At 36.9% G+C, this 23,742-nt stretch overlaps 1 protein-coding gene across 1 annotated transcript in view; it reads right to left on the bottom strand.

Annotated features, from left to right (window-relative positions):
- Window positions 1-23,742, bottom strand: part of SLC35F1 (solute carrier family 35 member F1) — a 524,228-nt gene that overhangs the window by 263,332 nt on the left and 237,154 nt on the right. The gene's annotated exons all lie outside the window — the stretch shown is intronic.

Genomic DNA, 23,742 nt, shown 5'->3' with positions numbered 1-23,742 from the left:
TAATGTCAACACATCTGGAAAACAAAGAAAAAGGTCCTGCAAGGGAAACAAAAAGATGTGATTCTCTCCTAACATACCATTTTCTGTTAGCTCACAATTTAATTTAATCTTCCTGAATCTTTTTTATTAATAAATTGTTCAACTATCTCTGTGCATGTAGCATGCATGAAAAATATTAACAAATCCCAAAGAGGTGGTTGTTTGCCTGAGGTTTGAATTTACCAATATTCTCCTCTTTCCTCCTTCTATACACCTCTCCTTGCCTAATCTTTCCTCTTGTTCCTAGAGGCAGCTAGTTGGCGCAGTGATTAAAGCACTAGGCTTAGAATTCAGTAGTACTTAATAAATGTTTGTTTCCTTCTCTTTCTTCCCTTCTCCTACTCTGTTCATTTTCTTACACTAATGGTTTTTAACATGTTGTTAAACGTAGGCTTGGAGTCCTCTATACAATTTTTGAAGCTAAAGAGAAAAAGAGGAAAGACAGTGCAAATTAAACACCCATACTCGGAGATCTGCAACCATAGGACCTTACTGTTTATAGGAATATAAATCCATAGGTTCACAATGTAAGTATTTCTTAATCTCAGAAGGCCCAGACCCCATCAATTGATTCAATGAATGGGCATGATTATGTTGTTGATTTTTTTAAAACCCTTACCTTTCATCTTAGAATCAATGCTGTGTATTAGTTCCAAGGCAGAAGAATGGTATGTGCTAAGCAATGTGGGTTAAGTGACTTGCCCAGGATCATAGAGTTGGGACATGTCTGAGGCCAGATGTGAATCCAGGACCTTCCTATTTGTAGGGCTGGCTCTCAATCCAGTGATTCATCTAGCTGTTCTTAATTATGTGTGATCTATTTAATCAGATTAGCACTTCATTTTTTTCTTTTAAATTTTGAGTTACAAATTCTCTACCCCCCTTTCCCCTTCCCTCCTTCATTTCCTCTGACCCCCTGCCCTATCCCAGAGATGGTAAGCAATCTGATAGAGATTTTATATGTGCACAGATTATGGCACTTCTTAATTGAGTACTTTTAGAAGGGAATAGAGTGACTGGCTAACCAAATAAGCAACACATGACTCTTGGGGTTTTAAATAGCTAGAGGAATTTTAGTAGTTACTCTACCAACAGTGTGATGTCTGGGACTAAAAAAGCTCCCGATTGGAGAATTTTAGCCAAGTCTTCAAAAAAGAATCCCTCTTGGGGAATCCTTCCCCTCTTATTAATAATACTATCAGAGAAACTAGGCCAGGAGCAAACAATGCGTCCAGAAGCCATACTGAGGGCCAAAGCAGATATAGTTATATACAGTACAGAAAGCTGAACAAGGGAGGAAGCAAATTCAAGAAGAATGAACCCCTACACAACAGAAGAATTCCAACTATGGGCTTTAGGAAAGTTTTTGAAGAACTTTTTGCCTTTTTTTTTTTTTTTTTTTGCAATTATTTCCTACTCTTTATGATGCCATTTGAAGTTTTCCTAGCAAAAACACTAGAGTGGTTTGCCAATTTCCTTCTCCAGTTCATTTTATAGATGAGGAAACTGAGGTGAATAGGGCTTGAGTGACTTGCCTGGAGTCATACAGCCAATGATGGAAACCAGATTTGAACTCAGGAAAATGAAGCTTTTCTGACTCCACTCCTAGCATATTCTATCCACTATAATACCTAACTGCCCTCTGTGTCTAAGAACTAGGGGATGTGAATTAATCTGTTGGTTACAATTGGCCTCTACAGTTTGAATGCACTGTCCTATGGATTTGTGTGTATTTATAGGAAAGTATGTCCCAGATTGTTTTTGGGGGGTGGGGCTAGGAGTGGGAGTTATCTTATACTACTGTTTTTACTCGGCCATCTTAACAGATTCTCTTGTCTGAAATCTAATTGAAATTTGGCTGACAGATTGTTAATGGGGGTTTCTGAGTGATAGTCCTAGAAATCCAGCCTTTCAAGCTTACTCCTGGAACCCTGTGCAGTATTAGTTGCCTTCTGGAAACCCAATCTGCAAGCTGGGGTTCAAATCAGAACAACAGCCTTAACTGGTGAGACAACACTATTATAAAAGGAAAATATTTTAGAGGTGATCTGCAATCACTCATACAAAGGAGTAAACTGAAGCCCCAAGAAGTTATTCAACTTGTCCAAGATAACAAACAATGGTCTCTTGTTATTTTAACACTTAAATTTATCTATCAATTCAGATAAAAAGACATGAGGTTTCATATGAATTATTTACTCATAAATTCCTTAAGACCAAAGATGACCTTATATATAACTTAATTTCTACTACCAGCCCTCAAATACTGCTTTGCACATAGTAGGTCTTTAACAAATCTTTTCATTGTTGTTTGAAGATGATAATAATAATGATGACGACAAGCAAAAGAGCACACACCTTTCTAACTGTCCGCCATCTTTCCCAAGCAACTTTAGAACATCCTTATTTCTACTGAGGGTTCCACTACCTTTCAGTCATTTGTTTGAAATGTTGGATTTTTTGACTCCTTCCTCTTTCTCACTTCACATGTCCAATTCATGTAATTGGTGCCTATGTTTTACAAATTCTACCTCTCCAAATATCTCGGTTCTATTCCCTTTGATGCCCTAGTTCAGGTGTTTACCATCATTACTTGGACTATTACAGTAGTCTCCTAATTGGTCTCCTTTTCTAGTATTTCCTTCCTTCAATCCATCCCTCACAGAGCCACCAAATTATGTTCCTAAAACAGTTATGATCTCATAGTCCCCTGCTCACATAGCTGATTCTGTTTTGCCTGTAGGATAAAATATAGAGGGCGGCTAAGTGACAAAGTGGACCCAACATGGGGCTTGGAATCAGGAAGACATATTCCAGAGTTCAAATATAGCCTCAGATACTACCTAGTGATGTGATTCTAAATAAGGCACTTGACCCTGTTTGCCTCAGTTTCCTCATCTGTAAAAATAAGCTGCAGAAGGAAATGGCAAACCATTCCAGCAACTTTATCAAGAAAAACTCAAATGGGGTCAAGAAGAGTTGGACATGCCTGAAAACAACTGAACAATAAAATATAAACTTCTTTGATGGACATTTAATGTTTTTCACCATCTGGCTCCAGTTTTTCTTCCCAGATTTATTACATTCTACTCCCCTTCACACACTCTACAGTCTAGCCAAACTGAGCTGCTTGTTGTTCTTCACACATAATATCACATCTCTCACTTCTTTGCAATTGCACCAGCTGTCCTCTATGCCTGAAATACACTCCCTCCTTGCCTCTGGTTTCTTCAAAGATGTGTTAAAATATCACCTCCTTGAAGAGGCCTTCCTCATCTCTCTTGTGGCTAGTGCCCTCTCCCTAAATTACCCTACATTTCTTTGGTATATTTTTTCTTTATATTTATGTGTGCTCATGTAGTCTTTCCTGATTAGCACAAGCTCTATCAGGGAAAGAAAAGTTTCTTTGTTGTCCTCATATATACAATGTCTAGTAGTGTTCCAGACATGATAGATTCTTTTTTTTAAGCCCTGCCTTGTATCTTAGAACCAAGATCAGCCTCAGGCAGAAAAGCAGTAAGGACTAGGCAATGGGGGTCAAGTGACTAAGTGACTTGCCCAGGGTCACACAACTAGGACGTGTCTGAGGTCAAATTTGAACTCAGGATCTCTCATCTTTAGGCTTCGCTCTATCTACTAAGTCACCTACCTGTCCTATAGATTCTGAATAAATGCTTAATTGATTTATTTTGATTATGCTGGTGCTGGTGCTGATGCTGATGATAAGTTATCTTTGTTGTCTAGGCAAGGCAAACCTGACCTCTCCTTGTTCTACTATTTTTTTTTGTTTTACTACAGCATCTTTTCAAAATAGACATGAAAACTTATTTTTTCTTAACGCATATATTAGATTCAAGTGTCTGTAGTCTAGGAAATTATAAATTGAGAGAGAGACATTTTTGCATAAAATCTGTGGACTAACACTCAAATGAAATGGTGTTTGAAAAATTATTCAGTCATCTTTGTATTTTGGTTTGGGTTGATATGGTCCTTACTACCATATTACAAATGCTTTACAAGCCTTAAAGTGCTATACGCCATTTACCTAAAAGTCTTAATATAGTTTTTTAAAAAAAATATTTTACATTCTGACTTAGCATCATTACTAAATATTGGTTCCAAGGCAGAAGAGCAGTAAGGTCTAGGCAACTGGAGTTAATTGACTTGATCAGTCATATAGTTGGGAATTTTCTGGGGTCAAATTTGAACTCAAGACCTTCTGTCTCTATGCCTGACTCCCTATCCACTGAGCTGCCTAGCTGCCCCAATGTAGATATTGAGTTTAAATAATAGTAGTAGCTATTTAATGGCAACTTAATAGTAATAATTATTCAAGCCATTACTAGTAGCAGCCACTAACATTTATATAGGGTATTCCCAAAAGTCTTAATGTTGATTTGTCTCCTTTGGTAGTGACTAGAGAGAAACAACTACTCCTTATCACTGTAAAAATTACCGGCAACATTCTTGAATTATAATCTGGAGTTAAATCTCCATGTTTGATGTGGTAAATATGACCTGGGCCAACAGGAATCATAGGGCAGAAGTGGGGTTAGGTTTTGAGTTTGGGTTTTTTTCCAAAGTAGACATGATTAAACCCTTTCAGTTCCATTCAAGCCAAATAAGAGGAATATAAGCCAATAAAGGAAATGCATGGTTCCAAGAATAAATCCAAGGAGAGGGTTGCCTAGGTTGTCATTTAAACATCTGATTCCTTCTGGCGATTTATTTATTCACGTTAGCTACAGAGATCTGGGGCCCTGGCTGAACTATTTGCCCATCCAATAGAAAACAGACATTTAACCGTTCTTTCATTTTCAGTGCTGTTAGATCCTATTCTATCTATTCTCCCCTTCAGAGTTCTACTCCTGAAACAGAAGTACAGCTTTAGATCTTGAGGGGATTTTAGAGGCCATTTTCTACAAGTTAAGTCAACAAGCATTTATTAAGTGCCCAGGATGTGTCAGGCAGTGGTAATACAAAGAAACAGGGAGCAGAGGTGGAGGGAGAAGCAATCCCTATTTTCAAGGAACTCACAATCTAATTGGGGAAAATATGCAAAGAAAAAATTATGTACAAACAAAATATAGACATGATAAATCCACAGAATGAAGGAAGTTTTCCCCTGCCCTGAAGGGGGATTGGGATTGACTGCCTATGGAAGGGAGAATTTTATTTGGGACTTGAAGAAAGCCAGAGAAGCCAACAATGGAGATGGAGGTAGAAAAGAGAGAGAGACAGAGAGACAGAGAGAGAGACAGAGAGAGAGAGACAGAGAGACAAAGAGAGAGACAGAGAGAGAGACAGAGAGACAGAGAGAGAGAGAGAGAGAAGAGAGAAGAGAGAAGAAAGAAGAGAGAAGAGAGAAATGAGAGAGAGAAGAAGGAAGAGGAGGAGGAGGAGGAGAGGGGGAAAAGGAGAAGTGAAGGGAGAGAAAGAATGAATTCTAGACATAGGGGCCAGCCAGGTAAATGCAGTCTGGAGATAGAGGGTCTTATGCAAGGAACATCAGGGAGGCCAGTGTCACAGAACTGAACAGTATCTGGAATGGAGTGAAATGTAAGAAGACTGAAAAAGTTGGAAGAGGCCAGCCTACAAAGGGCAAATCAACACTCATTTTATTGTGAAGGGAACTGTGGTCTAGATAAGTGAAGCTAATCGATTGACAAACATTTATTAAGTGCCTTCTAGATGGTAGGCATGAGATACACAAAGCCCCATTCCTTGAGGAGTTCACTCATCTTGTCAGAGGAGAGAATATGTACATATATAATTAAAAATAAAAACTAAGCAACTGGGAAAGGGGTAATGAGGGCAGTGGTGGGAGACTGTGTATATTATACAGCACTGGTGAACCTTTTTTGAGTTTGAGTGGCCAAAGGGCAAATTCAAGCTGTCTGAGAACCCCCTGCATTACCAGAGAAAGTTGAGGAAGGAAGTGCTCCCATTGGGTGGCTAGACAGAGGGGCAGGAATGCAAAAAATGTCCTCAGGCACTGGGAAGAAGAGGAACAGAGCAGCTCCTGAGTGTCAGCTCTGCATGCATGCCATGTCTTCACCAATGCTGGTATATGACATCACATGGGCAGCAAATAGCAAAGACAGGATTCAAACTCCTTGCTCAGTCTCTCAGCTTCCATTTCTAGCATTTTTTCCACTATACCGTTAGGACTTTTATCATGTTTGGATTCTTCAACCATCATATTTGCTCATTTGATGCAAAACAAACATTTCCGTTGTAAACTGCCTCTCCATTAAGTTACTGTGACTCAAAATATGGAAACTGAATTTGAGAATTGCAAATGGGAAGTCACAGTGGTCTGGATTTTTCTCTGAAATGTCTGCTTTGGCCCCATTTCATTATCTGAAAAAATAGAAATAATAGTATGTGCTCCTTACCCATCACAGGTAAATTATAAGGATTAGAGAGATTACGGTTGATAAATCTCATGGGCACCTCACTGTGTGCAGCATGGTGCTGAATAAATATTGTGTGATAATGACTTGATGACACAAAATTATTGTGTATTTTGCTATTATGATAGATCAGACACTAATTTGTAAGCCCCTTTTACTCTTTAAAGCAAGAACATAGCATTACTGCTGTGCTATTTATCAGTCAGATCAATGAATTCAGTTTTAAGAAAATTTAGCACTCCCAGTCGTAAACATTTACATGAGCTCACATTTCCCTTTCTTCCAAAGTGATTTCAAAGCTCTGGAAAACTGGCGTGTGGGGATGACCTATTCTGTATGTTTCCAAGTCTTGGTGACCTGATTTAGCAGTCGGTAACTTTGTTATGTGAGTTTGTTATAGTATAATTTTGTTAATGTCTGACACTCAGCCATAATTCTGAAGGTCGCCTTATGCTGTTGTGAAGAAATTTCTGTCAAGAAAGGAGCTTCTAGCATCTCACTGTCTCAAGGAAAGAATAATTTTCTTAATTCTGTAGAAAATAAAAGAGTCCTCATATATATGCATATATATCCATATTATTAAACAATCAAACAAACAGAGCTGAATTCCCCATTTTCATTGCAGGGCTTTCTGTGAGTCATAACAAAGGATCATCAATTTAGAAACAGAAGAGCCCTCAGGGGTCATCTAATCCAATCTCCTCAAATTATAGGCAAGAAGACTGAGATCTAGAAAAGGAAACTGACTTGGCCAAGGTAGCACAGGTAAAAGGAGGCAGAGCCCAGATGTGAACCTAAATTTGCTGGTAAATTCAGCACTCTCTTCACTTCATCATGCTGGACATAGACAGTATTGTCAAGGCTTTGAACAAAATGTTGGTGCTCAGCTGCTCAGGAACACACTCTGCAGCCTGGTGGGAATTGTCTTATCTCCTCACCCAGACCCTCCACAGAATAAGACCTGTTTTGTTTCTCTGCTAAACTTGAGACTTGCTCCTTCCTCTCCCGATAAAAGACTTTCCTAGGAAGTCGAGGGCAGCAGGATTTATCTCTGCTTTGTGTTCATTTTGACTCATTCTTGCTTCTAACTGAGATAAAGGTGACCCCCAAATTGGCTCAGCACCACCATCTCCCAGGTCAGTTCTGACTCAGATAGCCCAGGCTCTCCCTTAGCTCCCTCATTGTCCCATGGAACATGATCTGACTTAAAGGCGCCCCTCCTTTTCCCATTTCCCTTACATGGCTTTATCGAGCTGAGAAAAAAGCTTCTTGAGCAGATATAGAAGTCCTCGCCTTTTTTCCCTTCTTTAATCTAATGTAAACACAATGTAGCAGGAGAAGCAAGAGGCTGCCTAATGCATGCAGATCTCCTTCCTTCGAGAGGCAAACTAGTATGAAATAATTGGGCTGGTATTTTAAAAACCAGACTCTCCATTGAAAGGTTATTTTCCCAATAAAGGTGTTAATATTTCTGGTCAAACAATAAGCAAATAGGATTGTTAGTGCAGATAGTAGAAAACCCACTACTCAAAGCGAGTGGCAAGGAAACCTTCTCCCACCACCATAACGAGCTCACGTATGATTGTTGTCTTCTGTCTCACTATTACTTTGCTGGGTGGTTTGTCCTTGAATATGCCCTGGGTAAATTTACCATTTTTGCTTTTCTTACTCCTACTCCCTCTGAAAAAAAATCCTTGACGATTCCTATCTTAGAGAAGGTATACAGATAATAACTCACATTTATAAAGCATTTTAAAGTTCATAGCTTCCTTTCCTCATAAGAGCTCTACGATGGAGATATATGTGTATAGATATGCATATATATAGACAGAGACTACAAGGGCAAGCACATATTATACCTATTTTATAGATAAATTGATATTCAATTCAAGTCAAAAGGCATTTTTAAGTATTTCCCAAGTGCCTGTTACTATGCTGACTGTAAGGGGGAAAAAAGAAGGCTCTCTGCACCCCAGGAGCTCACAGTCTAATTAATGGAGGAGACAACATGCAAATAACTAGATACAAACTAAACATATACAGGGTAAACCAGAGATGATCTTAAAGAGATGTCACTAGAATGAAGGAGGATCGAGGAAACTGCTTTAGGAGGAGGATTTTTTAATTGGGATCTGAAGGAAGCCAGGAGATGAAGATGAGGAGGGAAAGAATTGCAAGAGGAGTTCCTTGTGCTAGCAACAGAGGCCAGTAATACTGGATTTCAGAGTATATGAAAGTGAAATGACTTGTCCACAGTCATATAGCCAGTAAAGTGGGATTCGAATCCAGCTCTTCTAAATAGCTCCAACACTCCTCCCACTCTAACAGGCTGTCTCTCTTAGATCCACACTTACACACTATCCAAAGTAGCCTGGGCGTGGTTAGCTTTTCAGTCACATATTCAAAATATCTACAGACAAAATAGATTCTGTCCTAAATATTTCATAAATATTACCTCATTTGGTCCTCACAACTCTGAGGGGTAGAAGCTATTACTATTCCTATTTTACAGTTGAGGAAACTGAGGCAGGCAATTTAAATGACTTGCATAGAGTCATAGCTAGTAAGTATCTGAGGCTAGATTTGAATTGAGGTTCCCTGGAATCTAGGCCCAGCACTCTCACATTATAGTTACTTACCATATGCATCTTAAATGAAGCAGATGTAACATTTCTAAGAGAAGGATATTATGCATATAATTTTATTTAATTTATTTCAATTTAATTTTAATTAATTTTATTCATTATTTTATTTTAGTATTATATTATTTGTGAAATAATTTTTCTTATTTATTAATTTAATTTATTTAATACAAAGTAGGCTAAATGGCACATACATGCATAAATCAATATCATTTATAACCTCAAAATGACAAGCTACTTATCAGCTCACAGGAAGGATATGACCAGTCCACCCTCTAAGGCCTCTTTTGTGGAGTGAAGGTAGAACAAAAGCAGTCCTTTCTCTCTGTATAGGTTTTATAGGTTTTTGTTCATCATTATTATTTTGTTTCAAGAAAAATCTCGGGGGATTAGCTAATTGTCCATTTTATTCTAGGTCAATGGGAATTAATTCTGAGCCACTTTAATCAGGAAGGGTTTCCTGGAGGAAGTGAGATCATTGAGGACATACATGATAAGCAGAGAAGTGATTGTGGAAGTAAGGCAGAGTCTAGGGAAATCTGGTTGAATGAAAACATAAGGAGTTGGCAGAGGTCTTTGGGGAGATAAAAATGATAGAAGTAAGGTTAGATTTTGGAAAGAAGGATGAGAGGAAAACTTGAGAGACCAGACCAGGAATGAACTGAACAATCCATGTTGTTGTCCATAATTCCCACATAGAAATTCATGAATCATTGATTCATTTTTTGTTTCTTCCCCACCCCACGCCCCAACTATCTCACAGCCTTCCGCCCTTATTGACTTTCTTTCTGTACCTTTCCTTCAATCAATAAATATGTATTGATTGAGCATCCACTACCCAGACAGCATTTCCTACTTCAAGCATTCTTAGGTCTCTTTCATCCACAATAAATCTGTACTAATCCTTCTTTCCCCTCTAGCTACAGAGAAGCTAACTGACACACTAAATACAAATCATCTTCCTTATACCATTGTAGTATATATAAGAATGCATGATATGCTTGGACTTCAGAAAGGCTTTTGACAAAATTCTCTCATGATAGCCTTATTGGCAGCTGTCTAAAATGAGGAATTATGGATAAAATTGCAAGCAACAAATTTGGCTGGACCAGTAAAATAATTTAAACACAGTCATAACTCTAAAGCAACCCTTTCCTTTAACCCCCTTTCTCTATCCTTGGTGCACAACAATGTCTATATTCCTTCAAAGAAACCTCCACACTTAACTTCATTTCTTAGTTTTAGAAGCAATGTAGTTGTTACCTCTTTAAACCAATAAGACATTGTAGAGTAATTACTAGATTTGGGGAGAATGAGAGGGTTAAGATCTAATACTTTATGAGGTCATCTAGCTTGTTATGTTTCATTACTTAATTATAATATATCAGCTAAGTACTTCCAGAAAACAACAACCATGCATCTATCCAGTAATGGAAATTTAACAAGAAAAAAAAAGACAAACACCCAAACTTGACAACTGATGGTGCTCTGTTTTATTGGAATTGTGAGAAAAAATCTCTTAAGAATCAAGGCTGGAGATCCCAAGGAGAAAGTCATCAGTTCAAATCATCAACTAAACACACCTCTTGGGAACAGCTTTAAAAATGTAGAATTTCTAATTAGGATCCTGAGATAAATGCTCGTAGCTTTGGCAGAAACCTACTTAGTTTGAGAAATTGAGAGCTCCTAGAACTGGGTGCTGATTTCCCAGTAGGTGGTAATCTCTGAAACAACTTCAAGAAGATGAAAACGACTTTATGGAGAATGAATTCAAGTCAAGTCCTGGCTTGCCAAAAGATATGTATTATGAATGAATTGCTCAGACAGAATAAAGTTAAGGTGAAGTAACAAGTCTGTTGAACAGTTTCATAAAGTACTTCATATTTTAAAAATCAACCTTTCACATAGTGTATAATAGGAGTGAAAAGTTACTCTATCATGTTTTCACGATTTGTCACTATGTTTGTATTTTAAGTATCCCTTTTATGGTTGAAGAAATAAATACCTGTCTTATACCTTACTTAAATTGCATTTTAAAAACCTAACTAGAAGGAACCTATTGTATGATTTTTAAGAGATTCTAGATAAGAACCAAATAGAAAATGCAAAATACTTTCCCCAGGGCTCTGAGGTAGATATAATAAACCATTTTGGGAACAGGGCTCCTCTATGATTGATCTGAGTACACCTGACCCTAGTAGAAGGAGAAATCCCTGGATGGCTTAGCTTTCACATGTAAAATTAGGGATTTGGAAAAGAAATCTTCTAATATCCCTTCCAATTCTACTAATTTATGAATATGAACCTAGAAAAGAAATCTATGAGCAAGAAAAGAAAAAAAGCATACAATTCAAGGCATTCACCCATTCTAAATTTATCTTAGTGTAGGGTGTAAGATGTTGATCTAAACCTATTCTCTCCCATATTGTTTTCCAAATTTCCCAGCAGTTTTTGTCAAAGAGTGGATTTTTGTCCCAAAAGTTGGGCTCTTTGGGTTTATCATACACTGTCTTGCAGAGGGAAACTATAAATGAGTTAAGTCAACATAGAGTAGTTTACTTGTCAGATCTCTGGGAAAGGAAAGATTTTAAAACCAAGCAAGAGTTAGAGAAAATTACAAAATGTAAAATAAATTATTTTGATTATATCAAAGTAAAAAGGTTTTATACAAACAAAAACAATGTAGCCAAAATCAGAGGGGAAACAACAAATTGGTAAAAAATCTTTATAACAAAAAACTCTGACAGGGGTCTAATTACTCAAATATACAAGGAGTTAAACCAATTGTATAAAAAAATCAAGCCATTCCCCAATTGATAAATGGGCAAGAGACATGAATAGGCAATTTTCAGATAAAGAAATCAAAAGTATCAATAAGCACATGAGAAAGTGTTCTAAATCTCTAATAATTAGAGAAATGCAAATCAAAACAACTCTGAGGTATCATCTCACACCTAGCAGATTGGCCAAAATGAAAGAAGGGGAGAGTAATGAATGCTGGAGGGGATGTGGCAAAACTGGGACATTAATGCATTGTTGGTAGAGTTGTGAACTAATCCAACCATTCTGGCTGGCAATTTGGAACTATGCTCAAAGGGCTATAAAAGAATGCCTGCCCTTTGATCCAGCCATACCATTGTTGGGGTTGTACCCCAAAGAGATCATAGATAAACAGACTTGTATGAAAATATTTATACCCGAGCTTTTCGTGGTGGCAAAAAACTGGAAAATGAGGGTATGCCCTTCAATTGGGGAATGGCTTAACAAATTGTGGTATATGCTGGTGATGGAATACTATTGTGCTCAAAGGAATAATAAACTGGAGGAATTCCATGTGAACTGGAAAGACCTCCAAGAATTGATGCAGAGTAAAAGGAGCAGAGCCAGAAGAACATTGTACACAGAGACCAATACACTGTGGTAAAATAGAATGTAATGGACTTCTGTACTAATAGCAATGCAACAACCTGGGACAAATCTGAGAGGTTTATGGAAAAGAAAGCTACCCATTCAGAGGAAGAACTACAGGAGTGGAAACAGAAGAAAAACAACTACTTGAACACATGGGTTGAGGCAGACATGATTGGGGATGTAGACTAGAAACTACCACATCAATGCAAGTATCAACAATTTAGAAATAGATCTTGAACAATGACACATGTTAAAACCAGTGGAAATACATATCAGCCATGGGGGGGGAGGGGGAAGCTCGGGGGTGAAGGGGAAAATAAGAGCATGAATTATGTAACCATGTTAACTTTTCAAAAAAATAAATAATAAATGTTAAAGAAAGAAAAAAAAAGAAAAAACATACTAATAATCTTTAACTACAAAACTGTAACTTGTTCCCTATTTTTATAGATCATATATTTGGAACTGAAAAGTATTTCAGAGGTCATCTAGTTTAAGCCCATCATTTTATAAAGGAATAAACTAAGGTCCATTGAAATAGACTTGACCAAAGTTACAAAGGTAGTATATGGCATAGAAAGAATTTGAACCAAGGCCTTACAATTTCATATCTCATACTATTTTCTTGGGAAGAAATTAACTTCAGCTACAACATGAGGAATAGAATTTACATATAAGGCAGAATTTCCTAAAGCTTATTAATAAAAATTCTGCTAGATCATTAAATTGGTATGTTGTATGTGTCTAAAAATCAGTTGCTATTCCAGTCTGTTTCATAAATTATATCTGGTCTTGCTTGAAGTTGAGGAATGGCCCAACTGGTTTCTTTCATTATGTTCCAAGATATTAATCTATTCTTGCACAGGGGATCCTGGATTCTCAGAAGAAAAAAAGTTTTAATTTGATGTTAAAAACTTGACAAAAAGAGGCCCATATTTCAGAAATATAGTTAGTAATTTTTTGTTAGCACATACATCATAGTTTTCTCAAAAGTCTAGAATGCATCCCCAAACCCTTGATATTATGAATAAAAAATCAACAGGACTTGGAAACAGAATGCATATGTATGAGGCATCTAGGTTGAGAGTGTGAGTGACTGGGAATATGGTGGTGATGTTCCCAGTAATAGGAAAGCCTGGAAGAGGGATAGATTTGTAAGGGGAAGGTAATTGGTTCTGCTTTGGAAATACTGAGTTGAAGATATCCATTGACCATCTGGTTCAAGATGTCTAATAAGCAGTTGGAGATATGATTCAGGAGTTTAAGAGAGAAGTTAGTGCTGTATAAGTAGATGGTGAGACTCATCACTATAGAGAATAGGACCTAGGTCAGTGCCTCAGGGATGGATGTTCATGGTCCTAGGGCATAAATTGAACCCATAAAACCCCTTTTACACCCTTACATAACCTAGATGAAGATCCAGCAAAGAAGCCTGAGGTATAAATAGACGGTATAAATAGAACCACCATAAGGTAATATAATAGAACCCTAGAGAGAAAAATGTATCAGAGAGAAGAGGGTGGTAGTGTCAAAGGTTGCCAAGAAGTTGAAGATAAGAACTGAAAAAGACCATCAATAAATTAATAAGCATCGATTAAAAGCCAACTGTATACCAGACACTGTGCTGGAAACTAGGGGGGAAATACAAAAATTGACACATTTTCTATACTCTGGGTTCTTACATTCTTTTAGGGGAAACAACAGTCCAGAAGAACAATGATCAGGGCCAAAATTAAGATGGTGGCTGTGAGAGAGGCAAGATGATGAGGGTGTGAGCAATATTGTGGAGGTAGGATTTGTAAGATTTGGTGACATTAAAGGAATTCCATCTAAAAATTTTCAACTCTGATTAGATGGATTTAATGTTTTTGCATCCAATTCTTTAAAATAAAGCTTCTGGCATAAATTTGGCTGACTTCTTGTTACCACCTTCTTTCACACCTTCTCTATTTGCTTCTTTGGTGCTCTGAATACTGAGAAACTTGTTTTCAGCTTGCGTCATCTCTGTCCTTTTGCAAACCCTTTTTCATTGAATTGCATGGTGTTCTCTCAGCTTCCACTTGAAGCTATTATAATCTTTCCTGAAGAAATGCCTTCAGTGGTACTCAGAGATATATGCTTTTAGCATGATTCAAAACAAAATAAAGTAATAAGTAAAGCAATTTAATCCTATGAGAAGCTTAATTTTCACAGCAAGAGAAAACAATATACCAAGGTGTCACTATAAGGTAAGGAGCTAAACTCATTTTTCTGTCTCTGGTAGGAGTTTGCTAAGAATAAACAAAATAATAATGGAACACAAGCTGAACTGATTGCTTTCAGCATTTGAAAAGAACAGTACAAATGAGCTTCAAAACAATTCCCAAGCCTACTCTTTAGTATCAGCACAGAATAATGCCAGACAAAGGTTTTTGGATAATCAATTGATTCAGGAAAGTTTTAAAAAGTCCTACAAGGTTTATTTTTTGACCTTTAATCATATGGGTAATGTCTTATATGGATACCCTAAAAAGATATAGATGATAGGGGCTCTTAGAATTTAAATTATGCCAACTGTCTACTACTCCAGGCTCTTCCACAAACTCATGCCATGCCATGTTTCCCCACCTATTTAAATTAGCAGATATTATGGAATACTTTTTATTTGCAAGACACTGTGTACAATGTTGTTGAAAATACCTATATGAGCAAGAATCAGTCCTTTACCTCCAAGAAGCTAAAAAATATTATTTCAGTGTACTCATTTTAAAAAAATACCCTTCCCTTCTGACTTAGAATCAATACTAATTATTGGGTTCAAGGTAGAAGAGCAGTAAAGGCTAGGAAATTAGGGTTAAATAATTTGGCCAGAGTTACACAAGTAGGAAGTGTTCAAGGCCAGATTTGAACCCAGGACCTCCAGGCCTGGCTCTTTAGCTATCGAGCTGCCTAGTTGCTCCAAGTGGTGCTTATCTTAACGTATCCTTTTACAACCTCATCTACCTCCTGGAATTAACTATGTATGGATTTATGCAGGTATACATGACTACCAGCAATAGGAGGAAATTGAGATAGGGCCAGGCAAGGTACTGTGCCATGGAAATTAAAATTACTTTTCTAAGTCTTCTAAGGAGCCCCACTTGGTTTATTGTTTATATGTTTACTAGCTGACTGGCTCCTGGGAACATGATAGGCCTCAATCATATCACACTTACAAAGTTCAATCCCACAAAATAACAACACAGTTTAAAAAATAACTACTTCCTTTCTCAGCTGTACTCCTGTTATTCCAGACTTCGTCATGGTTGCCAATTTCCATCTATGGAAATATTTCTCTCTATCTAGGACCTTCTTACCTTGGAACATCTCTCTCTCTCTCTCTCTCTCTCTCTCTCTCTCTCTCTCTCTCTCTCTCTCTCTCTCTCTCTCTCACCAGCTACCATCTCCCATTAGTATGCTTCTTCTGAAGACCTCCATTATTAGGATGGGTCTTGACTGGCCATACTTCATGCCTTTCCCAGCTTCCCTTCTTATTTTCCACTCCTTGTTACTATGCCAACCTGTACATTCTCCTCCTGCCCCCTTTTCAGCTCCATTCAGTCCTGGGTTCAAATCAGACCTCAGATACTTCCTACCTGTGTGACCTTGGGCAAGTCTCTTAACACCCATTGCTAGCCCTTACCACTCTTCTGCCTTAGAACCAATAACCAGTATTGATTCTAAGACAGAAGGTAAGGGTTTAAAAAAAAATTAAAAAATTACTCCTATGTAATAAAAGCAGAGGTGCAGTGGACAGAGTACCTGGCATGGAGTAATGAAAACTAATCTTCCTGAGTTTAAATCTGGACTCAGACATTTACTAGCTATGTGACCCTAGGCAAGTCACTTAATCCTGTTTGCCTTAGTTTCCTTATATATAAAATGAGCTAGAGAAGGAGACAGCAAACCACTCCATTATCTTTGCCAAGAAAACTCCAAATGGAATCACAAAGAGCTGGACACTACTGAAAAATAACCAAACATTACTAAAAATAGAATACCCAATAATAATGTTAAGCATATAAAATACATCACTTTTTCTTCAGCCCAATGTGACATACTTGAAAATGAAACCATATGGACTACTCCATTTCTGGCAAAGAGGATGAGAAAGAAAAGGCAAAATACCTTAGAAACTTTCTCTTGCTCAATCTGAGATAGGAGGTGGTATAGGGAAAGGAAGGTGAGGGTAGGGCCAAGGGATTTTTCCCTCATGGAAAGTGAGGCAAAAGGATGGAAGCAGCGTCACGTTCAGACAAAAGGAAGAAAAAGAAGTGAAAAGAAGTTAAGTGCCAAATCTCTAAGAAGCTGTGCCTACAACTAAAACATACATTATTTCAATCATATGTTCTACTGCTAGGGTCCATGTTCCATTTCAAAGAGTAGAAGATACTGTAAGGAGTCATTTTGGAATGAAGAGAGTCTGAACCCACAAAAATACTGAAATTTCCTTCCCTCAGTTTCCATGTGGTTCCTTTTTTTAAGAGAATAATCATATAAAACCCAAACCTCAAAACAAAAACCCAAGTAAACAAGTGAAAAATTGCATGATTTCATCTGCATTCTGAATCCAACAATTTTTTTTTCTGGAGATGAATCACATTCTTTGTTGAAAGTCCCTCTAAATTGTCTTGAATCATTGTATTGCTGCTGAGAATAGCTAAGTCTATCAAAGTTGATCTTTTCACAATATTGCTGTTACTGAGTACAATGTCCTTGTGGTTCTGCTTAATTCACTCTGCATCAGTTCATGTAGGTCTTTCCAGCTCTTTCTGAAATCATCTTGTTTGTCATTTTTTTTATAGTGTAATAGTATTCTATCACCATCATATACCACAATTTGTTCAGCCATTCCCTAATTGATGGAAATCCCTTCAATTTCCAATTCTTTGCCACAACAAAAAGAGTTGCTATAAATATTTTTGTATGAGTAGATCTTTCCTCTCTTTTTTTAAGTCTCTTTGGGAAATAGACCTAGTAGTGGTATTACTGAATCACAGGGTATGCGTTGTTTTATAGTTCTTTCGGCATAATTTCCAAATTGCCCTCCAGAATGATTGGATCAGTTCACAACTCAACCAGCCACTTCCCTCAAATTAGCCTAAGTAAAATTTTTAAAAGCTCCTCTCTGGATCAAGAGGAATGTCGATACTGTAATGCCTTGGGTGACATTTCCCTATGATAGCAAGAATTCCTTGGTGACAGAATGAATGGATTTGTCTACCACATCCACCCAATTCAGACATCATCAAGGAGACAGTTGCCAACCAGAATATTAACAAATATGAGAAAAGCTGAAGAGATCCTGCCCCCATCTGGTCCAAACTTCTCATTTTACAGAGGAAGAAAATAAATTCTAGAGAGACTGTGACTAACACAAGTTCACAGATAGCAAATAGCACAGCCAGGATTTAAACCATGTCCTTTAGCTCCAAATATTGCATGTTTAACACTTTAACATACTCTTATTCTTTAATAATATTTTGTTTTCCCCTATTACATGTAAAAACAATTTTAAGATTCATTTTTAAGTCTTGGGTTCCAAATTCTCTCTCTTCTTCTGACTCTCACTATTTCTCTCTCCTCTTACCTTTCCCCTCCACGAGACAGTAGGCAATCTGATGTAGATTTTACATTTATTCTCCACTCTTATCAAAACTGTACCCATGTCCTTAAAACCACAATCTTTTCCAAAAAATTGAAATATTTTTTCTACATAATTCCAAAATCAGCTTGGTTTCCCTAGCATACTATTTTCCTCAGACCTGAATTTGACTCACAAATATCTAGATGGCTAAATAAATATAAACATGGATTTATATTTATGTACCGCTTTAGTTATACACCTATCTAACATTTTTCTATATGTATATGTCTAGCAATATATCTTGGTTCCAATTTGACAAGTGCAAATTTTCCTAGATTTATAGGACAATGAAGAACAGAGTTACTATGGAATGCCAAGTAGTCTGCAACTTTCAGTTCTAAGACAAACTGTTTTGTTTTTGGAGATTGGTGGCTTTGGCTTTCTGAAATAAATGTAAGACAGACAAAGGAAAAATTGTTTGCATTAATACAAATTAGTTGGTCATTCAAAGTGAAATATATTTGGCCAAACTGGGACTGCTCTTGTGTCCATTTGGTTGAGAGTCTAATTTTTGCTTGCCAAACAGAAACCACACTGCTAGTTCATTTATATGTTGGCAAGTTAGCATGGACCACAAAGTGCTTATTAGTTTCTTTTTATTTTTAGAAAATTTAACATATATCCCCTGCTGTATTTTGCATGCAAAATTTGTCCAAGTTCTATGTGTCCTACACAAAAATAGAGCTCTTAGTTGCTTTTTAAATAACATCTTAGCACAAATTGTAAAATGAGGAAGAAAGAGAGGTGGATACAGCTACGAAAATTAAGGAGATGAAGAGTGGAGCTGCCTTTATATGGTCATACATAAAAACACCAAACACTTTAATAAATGTGAATGAAACACATGGGAGAAATTCTTTGCGCTCTACTTTCATTTTCAGGAAAAGAAGTTTCATTCTGGGATCTTGATGATTGCTATTCAAAGTGGGAGGTAATCAGAGGGTCATATTGGAGAAGCAAAATTACCTAATACATTTCAATTTTTCAAACAGAAAAAAGAAAATAAGAAAAAACCTGAATTAAACATAAGAAAGGCAGTTATAAATGTAACAATAAGAATCCATGTTACACTAAAAGTACATAAAAAAGACAAAACCACCTCCACCACAAAGATGTTTATATTAACTTTAAAACAGTGGTCACAAAGTTGTTTTTAAACTATTATAGTAAATACTTTAAAAGCCCTTGGATACTGTAACTTCTTAAAGTCATCAAAAAAAAATAAATGCTTCTTGGAGGATTAGTGACACATTTGTCTGGAAGGGTTTGTATGAAATTATTTAGGGAGAGTCTTTTTGTTTACATTTTTTACAGTTTGTAGTAGACTAAATTCTGCTTTCCTCAGTCATTTCTAATGCCAAATTAGTTTAGCAAGGTTGGAACTTCAAGTTTCTCACTGTTAGCATTTCAGGTACAATCATTGGATAGCAATTTACTATTCTTCTTGGCCCTATCTCTAGGATAGGACTAGGGAAAGGAATTGTTCAATGAGGATGCACAAGTTCCATAGTGCAGGTTGAAGGCTGCCAGGTTGGGAAGCAAAAAAGGCCATGAATGGGAAATTCCTTAACAGCTCAAAGTAAGGAGGGTCATATGATAAGCCAGATTTGGTAACCAAGATAGAGATTTCATGGCTGAAGGAACAGAGATGGAATCCAGAGTATAAAGAAGCAAGAGCAGTATAAATATTAGGAATGGAATTTAAAGGAAGAAGCAAAGAGAGGTAGAACTGGCTCTGACTTCAGGAGAGGATAGAATGGTATGATTAAACAATGGGTTGGAATTTAACAGCGGGTTTCTTCAATTTGCTACATTCCACTTCATTTGGGTACATAGTACTTCTATGAGTGGCCTAGAAGGCCAACACTGTCCTACAGCTGCCTTTAAATTAGCAGCAGTTGGACAGTTCCCTGTATCCTGCCAACAAGGATGTGCCCAATTCTGTAACACTGATAATCAGCAGGCTGTCATGGGAGCAGCAGACCACCCATGAAGCAGCAGCTGTCAGCATTATATGCTACAGATGTTCTAAGAGACACACTTCTCAGCAGGGTGGCTCTTGTTATCAGTGGGACAAAATAGAGCAGCACCTCTCCTTCCATACCAAGGGTTCTTTGCTTTTTTTGTGTGTGTATGTTACGGACTTCTCTGATTGTACAGTGAAGTCGAAGGACCCCTTCTCAGAATAACATTTTCAATACCTATAACAAAATATATATGATTATGTTAAAGCATAGTTATCAAAAGATTATAAAAAATTAGTCCACAGATCCAAGTTAAGAATATCTCTTCTACATCATGGTAGGTCCTAGAAAAAAAACCAATGTATTTACTGGTGATCACTCAAACATTTTTAGTTGCCTGAGTTTTCTGGGATATCCCAGTGTAGCAACACCAAAGGTGGACAACTAATGCAAAGAATCTTTGGACCAAGACATCTGAATCTGAATACACTTTGTAGCAAGAGGTAACAGCAGAATCTTGTTTGTCATGAATCCTGTGTGCCCTACACTGACTTGGGGCCTTTGCTAGGCTAAGGAGCAAAGGGATGGGGAAGAAAAGTTGAACAAAGATACAGAGAAATTAGAGTGAGATGAGTGGGGCTGGCCTTAATGGCCAAGCATGAAAAGACAACCACTTAGAGAAATTAGCATGAAGTATATGGAAAAACTTCTTTGACTTATTCTTCTTTTCTCAGAGGGGAAGCCCTGTTTTAGGGCCTGCTTATAGTATTGAGAGTGGGAGTTCACTAGAGGATTATCTTGTGGTAGCAAAGCTACCTATAACAGGTCAGTGGTCAGTAACAAATTTTGACCCATAAACTAATGGAACAACCAGAACTGTCTTTCACAAAAGATGGAAATATAGTATTACAAAGGAGCTTAGTCAAAGTAGAAAACTTCAATGTATCAAACAAAGATGTTCTGATGACAGTTTTTGGTTTAAATGTAGGGGACTAAGGAAATGTTTTTGTATTCTTTCATTCAAAACTGCCTGAAATCCACCCTGATCATTTGAATAGCAAGAAGAAAAGTAAACACTAATGAAACTACTTTATCCCAAAAGAAAATGTGCGGTGTAAAAACAAGATGCCAATTGCCTGGTGATGTCACTTGCAGGGATAGAGTCCATTGTTAAGAAGGCCAACTTCAATGATTGACTTCTTTATGACTTTTGATGGAGAAAAAACTATTACATTGCCACAGATTATACCTTTCTGTCAACTCAATTTCCCCATCCAGAAAATGGCAATAAGAGAGGAGAGTTTGAATGACTTGATGAAAACAACTCAACAGCAACAACTTTGTTCTGATCATGGGCCAATGTTATCATCTTGACATATAGGAAAAAGCACAGTGACTGAGAAGATTCTTGTAATGCTTTGGAAATTGCTTCTTACTTGAGTTGAATGTTTTCTGCAAGAGAATTTAGGTATTCTAATGTTTTGAGAATATGACTGCATCAAGACTCAGTCAACAGAGAAGGCTTTTATGTGGAGATCCCAGAAAAGGTTATCAAAAATGAAAGGCTCTCCACCTTTGGAATTGGCAGCTAAATTTTTCACTTAAAGTTTATGCCCTACAGGGAAGGCACAGGAACCTTTTCACATTATATTATACAAATCAATTATGTGTTTGAGGAACAAGAGTTTCACTAAAGAAGTGGATTTCCCCCTGCTACCTCTCTTCTTGAGACAGGTAAAGACTTTTTAGATTTATATAGAATTCATGTGTAGGAAAGTATTCATACACAAGCATGAAATTAGAGTGGCTCTTCTTTTGGCTGCCCTCATTCACTTGCTCCATTTTTCTATTATCTTCAATGCTGAAAACTCTTGAAGGCCCTTTCACAACAAAACAACTTTAGAATTACAGCTCTAATTGGTATCAACCAAGAACTAGAAATAGAGGTTAAATGATGTGCCCAGCATTGCCCAACTACCAAATGTCTAAAGCAGGATTTAAACTCAGATCTTCTTGACTTCAAGTTGAGTATTCTAGCCAAAATTCTACCTTGGTTCTCTATATTAAATGGCATATAAATCTGTTTTGAATGAAACACATGTCAAATCTCAACTCTTCCAAAAATCACCAACGTAGAATGTCTTCCAAACACGATGGAAAATAGGAGTCAACCTCAGGAAGAGCTGCTTTATTTCCCTAATATATCTATGTGAGTATAAATAGCATCTGAGTTAGCTGCCTAGAGTGCCCATAGAAGCCCACCAAGCCTCCTGCTCACCATGTTTCATTCTCTAATACAAAATATCTCCAGTAACTGGGAGGAGGAAGTAGCAGTGATGAACAGCATTAGTTGTAGAGATAATGAGTCAATTAGACAGTGCTGGAATGTTTGATTCTTCTTTGTATTTGCATTCCAGAAAAAAAGAATCAATGAAAATATGTGTACATTTTCTGTTCATAAATCAAGTGTGTCTGCTTCATGGCAGCACTTTTCTCATTATCTTGTTTTTATTCACCTGTCTAATCTGCTGTTCTATTAACATATTTTTTTATTTTCATAAACCAAGACCATCTAACTAAAAGAAAGCAGAGTGTTTTTTGTTCTCCTTTATTTTTTTTTGTATTTATTTAACTATTAGGCACCAATCCATTAATTTAATCATGTCATAAATGCTGATAGAAACATGGGTACAGAAACACTCCATGGCAATGAAGATTAGTTTTAGAGGAAAGTTTTCCAGGAGGCTGGGCAATTAAGAAATTTGCCCATAGTATCACAATTTATAGGCTCAGTTACAACATGTGTAAGAAGCACAACTCAAATCCGGGTCTATGATGTCTCTAAGACCAGTCTGCTATTCATTATGCAATTTTATCTCTTTTCTACTTAGTAACAACTCACCACGCAATCTCAAGATAAAACTTGGCCTTAGCATTTATTATTTGGAAAAGCAATTTAATTTGATTTCATTTTTTAAAGTTTTGTAAAATTCATGTTGCCAATGTCCACTTACAAAATGAAAAATTGCTCCTTTAGACATTAAGTAGTGATATATTCTAAGGTCTAAAGGAACATAGTGCCAAAAGTTGAGATACCATATACATCTTCAACTTTAATTTACTTTTGATAAAACATAACATTTTAGAAAAGTAGAAAAATGAATGGAAATATGAAATAGCCTGGACATCTAAAATTGCATGAGTATTTTACTCCTACAACTTCTAACATATAGCAATATGTATGTGTATATATATTATGCATATAAATGCACCTCTAAAGTTTACGATATCATTTATATAAATTAGGAACAGGGAAAGAGACTGAGACTATAATTAAATTGGTATAGAGAATTCTTAGATGAAGAAATTTCTTTTAATCAATGCAGGTTAATATTTTCCCTGGAACTTATAGTCTTAGAAAGTTTCCTAGGCCAATGAGAAGTAAAGTCACTTAACTCAGAGTCACATTGGCAATATGTGTCAGAAGTAAAACTTGGACCCAGAACTTCCTGGCTACCAGGCCAGCTTTTTCTCTTCTATTCCATGCGGGGTCTCAATTAATCTGAAAATGAGCCAACAAAGGATTTGTAGTCTTTTTCTCTTTC

The sequence above is a fragment of the Gracilinanus agilis genome, chromosome 4, assembly GCF_016433145.1.
Source record: "Gracilinanus agilis isolate LMUSP501 chromosome 4, AgileGrace, whole genome shotgun sequence".
Taxonomy (NCBI): domain Eukaryota; kingdom Metazoa; phylum Chordata; class Mammalia; order Didelphimorphia; family Didelphidae; genus Gracilinanus; species Gracilinanus agilis.
Note: the sequence above shows the minus strand (reverse complement) of the source record. Positions and strands in the feature narration are given on the sequence as shown.